Genomic DNA, 7,500 nt, shown 5'->3' on the forward strand with positions numbered 1-7,500 from the left:
GAATTTGCCCAAGGTGACATTCGGTGGAACTATGTGGTTGAGAAGCAAACTTCTTAATGATAGAGGTATATAGAAAATAGTTGAAGAAAGATAGCAAGGGTGATAGAAAGAGAATGTGAGAGTGAGAGGGAAAGAGAGAGTGACTGTGAGAGGGAGAGAAAGTGAGAGAGAGAAGAGCTATGTATATTTAGAAAAATACTCTCACTCTCTTTCTCCATGATAGAGAGAGAGAGAGAGAGAGAGAGAGAGAGAGAGAGAGACTACTGTTACCATCACAGCACCAATTCTATCACCACAACCACTATCACCATCACTACCACAGTGACCACTATCATCACCACCTCTTTCATCTGTTACCATCATAACCACTATCTCCATTGCCACCACGATCGCTCTCTACTGTCACCACAACCACTGCACCATCATCACTTTCACTATCACCACCTTAATGAACAGCAGCAGCTGCATCACCACCATCAGCACTGCTATCACTACTACTACTACTACTACTACTACTACTACTGCTGCTGCTGCTGCTACTACTACTACTGCTACTGCTACTACTACTACTACCACCACCACCACCACCACCACCACCACTACCATCACTACTATCTAGCAACCTATGAGAATGGTCACATAAACAATCACTTTTGTGTGAATGCTTTTTTATTGTTGTTGTCATTGTTGCTGTGTTACTATTTTCTAATCTTGTTCCATGTTGTTTGGAAAAATTGAAAATGAAGTGGTTTGTGTACAAGTTGTACCTGAAAATGTTATTGTTGTAGGGTTAACCCCAGCTCAGCCTCTGATTGAGCAAGCCTACGGTCAAAGATGTTCCACTCATGATTATCCTATCTTGTTTTATTTAAATATTTTTTTTGGCATAGTCACTCTAGGTCTACATTATCTGATGTGTCCTAGGATTTTTTAAGACAATGTAGTTTGAGAGAGATTCTGACAGTTTGAATGACAGAGAAGCTCCCTCACTTGCTTAACTTTACAGTTGTCATTATTTGACACTATGTCAGCTCTGACTTGTCTTGGAGCATATCCATGATCCAAAGTTTGTCTTCAAACAGAAATAGCAAAGCATCACACTATATGCTTTACCTGTATGTAGCTCTCTGTCCTCATCTTCTCTCACTCTTGTTCCAAGGTTAAATTTTTAAAAAAGCTATGGGTATGTGACTAGTTTTTACTTTCATTTCCATGCCCCTCCCAGGATATTCATAAAGTATTTACCAGTCATATATACTGAGGTCTGTTTGGTCAACTCGGAAATAAATTACAAACAAAGAAGCATGTAAGCCTAGTAAAATTCAGCTATTTTCTCTGTCTGCTGTTCTTGTAAACCCACCTCTTTATACATACATATATATATACACACAGACACATGCATATGTATATTATATATACACACACATATGCACATGCATATATATATATATATATATATATATGCACACACACATGCATATATATATATATATATATTTATACACACACACGCACATATATATATACATAAACACATATATATATATATATATATATATATATATATACACACTCACACACATGCATATATATATATATATATATATATATATATATATATATATATATAAGATAAATATGGATATATGTTTATAGTCATAAATAGAAAGATAGTTAGATATCTTCTGTGTTTGTGTGAATTACATGTGACAAGGAAAGAGAACTCAACATAAGGAAAGTGAATTTTTTTAATGTTTATAGTCTTCAGGATTGGTGATGCTGCTACTCAGAGCTTCACCAGATGGATGACAAATAAATGACACAATAGCAGTACCAGCACTGAAGACTGTATAAATTTTATATGTATCTGTCTCTCTCTCTCTCTCTCTCTCTCTCTCTCTCTCTCTCTCTCTCTCTCTCTCTCTCTCTCTCTCTCTCTCTCTCTCTCTCTCACACACAAACACATCCCTAGGTTATTTATTATGTCTTGATATAGATAATACAAGAAATAAAATGAGGCTTGGAATTGGTTTAGCTTGGAATTGAAAATGCAACATTGGCTCAACTCACTAGGAGATTATTACTTCTATATCTACCCTATAACCACTCTTTCCTGTCCAAATAGTTTACCATTACTCATTCCTCAAATGAGAAATGAAATTTTAAAAGATTTTAAAGGGATTTAGAAATCTATAGTTTACAGGTTGTGTGAATATATGTGAATGCTTAACTGATTGAAAAGGAAGTATTTTTGTTTTCACTTCAAGCACTGACTGTGCACAGATAGAATACATATGGAGTATAAAGTACCGATGCACAGATAGAGTACAGATGAAGTATACTAGAAGTATGCATAAATGCATTAATGAGGGTGATATGAAGGAGTACATTTTGAGTTTACTATCAGTGATTTTTTCTCTTATCCACATTGAAAACTGTTATGTAGTCATCTACACTGCTAGAAATATCTGTCAAATCTTCATCAAATCACAAGCTGAAAGTCGTGATAGAGATTGGGAGTGGTGTAAACATATCTAGGGACAGCAGGTAAGGAAGATAAGTGGGTGAGGATAGAGGCTATTCAGAAGAAGTAAAAAAGCATTTCAGAGTAGTGTGAGAGAATGTGGAGAGATATAGAAGTATATATATATATATGTATATATATAATAATAATAATAATATTAGGGATAAAAATCCAAATTTACAGGTAAAAACTCAATTAAATTCAATTTATTAAAAATTAAAATTAAATTAAGTTTCACAGTATAAAATATATATATATATATATATATATATATATAGTTTTAGGGAAAAGAACGAAGTGGATTTTCATCGATGAGTTCATGAACCTTGGTTCTTTTCCCTAAAACTGTATTATATATATATATATATATATATATATATGTATCTTGTCGAAAAACACATGAAGAATACATAGCATAATGTAATGCTGAAATATGAAAATATGGCGGGATGGTCATGCAGGGTTGTCACAGCAGCATTGTTGGTCCCCAACCCCAAGTATATATCAATGAACTCGGCCTTATAGTATATATTTATTGAGAGCAAATCACAGCATACATAGATTTGAATTGGGCTCCTACACCAGTGAGGATCCTAGACAACTAGCCAGTGCACCCATGTCTCAAGACAGCATTGGTAGTCAATAGCTGGAACATTTTTGAATGATGGTTTGCTAAATTAATTCTGATCTGGGGTTAAAGAACTTCAGCAACTCTCTCTCTCTCTCGTTCTCTATCTCTCCCCTCCTCTCTCATAAGTCATAATGTTTATATGAGTGTGGTCATGTTGGGGCACTGCCTTGAAAAACTTTTAGTTGAATGAATTGACCCCAGTACTTTTTTAATATTTATTTTTAAGCTTAGTATGTATTCTATCAGTCTCCTTTGTCAATTTGCTAAGCTATGGCGACATAAACACACCAACATCATTTGTCAAGTAAGTGGGGACAAACACAGATGCAAAGACACACACACACACACACACACACACACACACACACACACATATGATGGGCTTCTTTCAGCTTTTATCTACCAAATCCACTCATAAGGCTTTGGTCAGCCCAAGGCTTATAGTAGAAGACACATGAACCTGGTACCATGAATCTGGTACCATGAACCTGGTACCATGTGGTTGGGAAGTAGGCTTCTTACCACACGGCCACGCCTGGGCCATTTATAATTATTTATTATTTATTATTCACTCTTCTAAATAATACCTCTCTATGCTGTCCAGTTACACAGCATCATCACACTATGCTCTACCCCTTTATCTACCTTTACATCACACCACATTACCCAACACTTGACCACTACTTTTCATTGTATAGTGAATATCAATAAATCTGCTGTGAAAATGACTGCTGATAGTAATACAAATATGCATGAATTCATGTTAATTTCTTATACACAGTCTTGTGTGTGTGTGAGTGCATGAGATTAAGTGTGTGTGTTTGTGTGCATGAGTGTGCGTTTGTGTGTGCGTGAGTGTGAGTGTATGTGTGTGTATATATTTGTTTACATAAATATGGAAGAAGATAGAAAGGAAAAGAAAAAGTTAGACAGAGAAAACAATTTATTGTGAATATATACACTATATATGTCTATATATATGTATACATACGTATGCATAAATATGTATATATATTTCTGTTATTTCCTTTACTGGTATCAGTCATTAGACTGTAGCCATGCTGGGGTACTGCCTTGAATATATATATGAGGGGTTGCTGAAAAGTCCAAGGGTACCGAGAAGGGCCTGGCTAGAGGACCAACCTTCGAAGTTCTTTTACAGGGGCCTAGTAAAACTGAGGGTCCACTGCAATTAGTGTGTGAGTCTGAGAGCGGAATAAAATCATAAACAACTAATCCTCCTGTATTTTCTTTTACCCAAAGCCAGGAACTTTTCAGCCCCCAGCTCCTATGTATATATGAGTACATATGAATATATATATATATATATATATATATATATATATACAGAGAGAGAGAGAGAGATATGTAAATATTTATGCATGTGTGTGTGTATATATATATATATATATATATATATATATACAGAGAGAGAAAGAGAGAAGAACGGATAGATATGTAAACATTTGAGCATGTGTATATATGTATGTATATTTAAAGAGAAAGAGAGTGAGAGAGAAACATTCATACATACATAAGTATATAAATATAATCATATACATACATATCAACATATGCATAAATACTTGCATATACAGATACATACATACACACATAAGTGTGTAAGTATGTATGATGCACATGCAGATATATATATAAACATTTTTATAAATATATATATATATATACACGTAAATATTACTTATATTGTCATACATGCACATCCAACTACAATATACACACGTTCACAAACATACATACTCCCACACATGTGCATGTATGTGTGTGTATATATATATATATACATATATATGTATATATATATGTATGTATATATATGTGTGTGTGTATGTATATGTTTACATATTTGTGTATATACATACATATATATATATATATATATATATATATATATATATATATATATATATATACCTACACTTGATTAAAAAAAAGAACTACTGTTGATACATTGATAAAACATTAACTGAAGACCAACAAACTATATTTCTTTACGAAGTCAAGCTATTAATATTCAAACTATCCTTGTAATATTTTGACTTAAAACTTTCTTCAAAAACTGGTTTCACAGAAGTGTGTTGTGTATAGTTTTTGTTGTTGGTTTCTGTGTCTTTTTTTTTCTTTTTGTTATCTTGTTTTTTTTTTTAAGAATTCCTGTCAAAGTATAGGCAACACTTACCAATTCTTGTACTGGCGGGGTTTTTCGTTTTCAGTTTAGTTGCTTATTTGAGAAAAGTGTATCCTTCTGTAGAGTTAGTTTTACAGTCTATGCTGGCTGGCTGCTGATATGTGCTGCCAGTGAGTGATTGGTGTTAAATGTGGCTTCCTCTATGTTGTTATGGATGTGAGAGAGAGAGAGAAAGAGAGAGGGATAGATGCAGAGAGAGATAGAGGGGGAAATAAAGAAAGAAGGAGCTAGAGAGAGAGAGGGAGAGAGGGGGGAATAGAAAGACACAGAGATAGATAGCAAGATAGATTGTTTTGAATGTGTATATGAGCTTTGCACGTGCATGTGTGAGTTCATTTATCCATCCATCTATCTGTCTATGTCTGTATGTCTGTTTGTATGTAAGTATGTATGTATGTATGTATGTATGTATGTATGTATGTATGTATGTATGTATGTATGTGTGTATGTATATATTACATATAAGTATGTGTATACATGTATATATTTTTGTATTTGTGTGTGTGTGTGTGTGTGTATGTATATATATATATATATATATATATATACACAGATATGGATGTGTATGTATGTAAGTGTTGTCAGTTCTATCTATTTAATTTTCTCTCTTGTTGTGCTGTATGTATATCTGTGCATGCATACTTGTGTTTATGTGTGTATATGTATGTGTATATATATTATTTGTATATATTTGGAATTTGTTGCAGACAATGACAAGCTCATTTGTGGTTCCAAATAGGAAAGGAAACAGAACCCTTCTGTTTTCTTCTGTAATCTTTAAGACACAACTCTTAAACTCTTCCCCACCCCCACCAACCTTACCTCTCCCTCTTTCCCATTCTTTGTCTCTCTGCAACACTGTCTCTCTCTCTCTCTCCCTCTCTCTTTCTCCCTCCCTCTCTCTCTCTTTCTCTAAGACTCAACTAATGTAATAGTGTGCATGTAAATAGGGGGAAAAAAAAATTATTTTCAGTGGTTTATCAACAGCATCTATAACAAACTCTGTATTATCGATAAAGATAAATAAAATAACATAAAAAAAATAAGTCCATCCAACAAACAATAATAACATAAACACACACACACACACACACATTCTTTTTAAAAAATAACAACAGTAACAACGTGCAAATGAAAAAGAAAATTTTAAACAAATTAACAAGAGTAAAGGAGAAAAATAAAAAAATATTGCAATATAAGTTTAAAAAATAAAACGATAAAGAATTTATACAATAAAATACACACACATATACATACACACACTCATCTGCATGCATGTATGTATGTAGATGTATATATAATGACGCACAAAAATTCTACATTGTATACATACATGTATCAGAAAAAAAAAAATTTAACAAAAAAATTTGGCCACAGTTGAAATTGTATGTACGTGTATATGTATGTATATATCTGTGTGTTTATGCATTTGTATATGTATATACATACATGCATACTCATATATATACATATGTATATATATTTGATATATTTGTGTGTGTACTCTGCAATTGTGAGAAAGCTAAAATAATGAAGTTTGTAGGAAATTAAGGTGAAATGGTGATAGCAATGGTGGGCATGGTGATGGTAATAGTGATGTTGTGTGAGTGGTCTTAGTGGTAGGTTTGGATGAAGAAATAAATATAGGGAAAGTAAAGGGGGGGGGGGAGGATGGAAGTGGTGAAAAAATATCTAGGGATAGCTAGTAAGGAAGAAGTAGGTGAGGGTAGAGGCTATTCAAAAATTCAGAAGGAGTAAAAAGGCATTTCAGAGTAGGGTGAGAGAATGTAAAGGAGATATGGGAGGATATATATGTGTGTGTGTGTGTGTGTGTGTGTGTGTGTGTATATATGTAAGCTGATCTTTCAGATAAGGGATAAGTTTTTTAAAAAAACATGGAGGAAAAGTGGTTGAGGGTGGGGTGTATTCTTTATATTTTGAGAAGGATGATTTAATGTTTTAAAAAGGCTTGATTTATGCCTTGTTCTTACCATGTGAAATTTCTTTTAGCCATCATCATCATCATAATCATTATTATTATTATTATTATTATTATTATATATTTTATGTATATTATGTATCACGTTGTTGTTGTTGCTGTTGCTTAAAGTTATAAGATAAAACTGGAATTATAGA

At 33.2% G+C, this 7,500-nt stretch overlaps 1 protein-coding gene across 12 annotated transcripts in view; it reads right to left on the reverse strand.

Moving 5' to 3' along the window:
• LOC106881593 (protocadherin beta-15) overlaps positions 1–7,500 on the reverse strand; it is a 319,651-nt gene that overhangs the window by 67,358 nt on the left and 244,793 nt on the right. For 4 of the 12 annotated variants that reach the window (XR_008265530.2, XR_016244292.1, XM_052973060.2 and 1 more), the window contains exon 1: positions 5,356–5,786. The exons of 7 other annotated variants lie outside the window; for them this stretch is intronic. The gene's annotated coding sequence lies outside the window, so the exon portion shown is untranslated. Of the gene's footprint in view, positions 1–5,355; positions 5,787–7,500 lie in introns of those variants that run through there. One more of the 12 variants, XM_014921466.3, reaches the window with a different exon arrangement.

The sequence above is a fragment of the Octopus bimaculoides genome, chromosome 14 (assembly GCF_046866305.1).
Source record: "Octopus bimaculoides isolate indiv1 chromosome 14, ASM4686630v1, whole genome shotgun sequence".
NCBI lineage: Eukaryota > Metazoa > Mollusca > Cephalopoda > Octopoda > Octopodidae > Octopus > Octopus bimaculoides.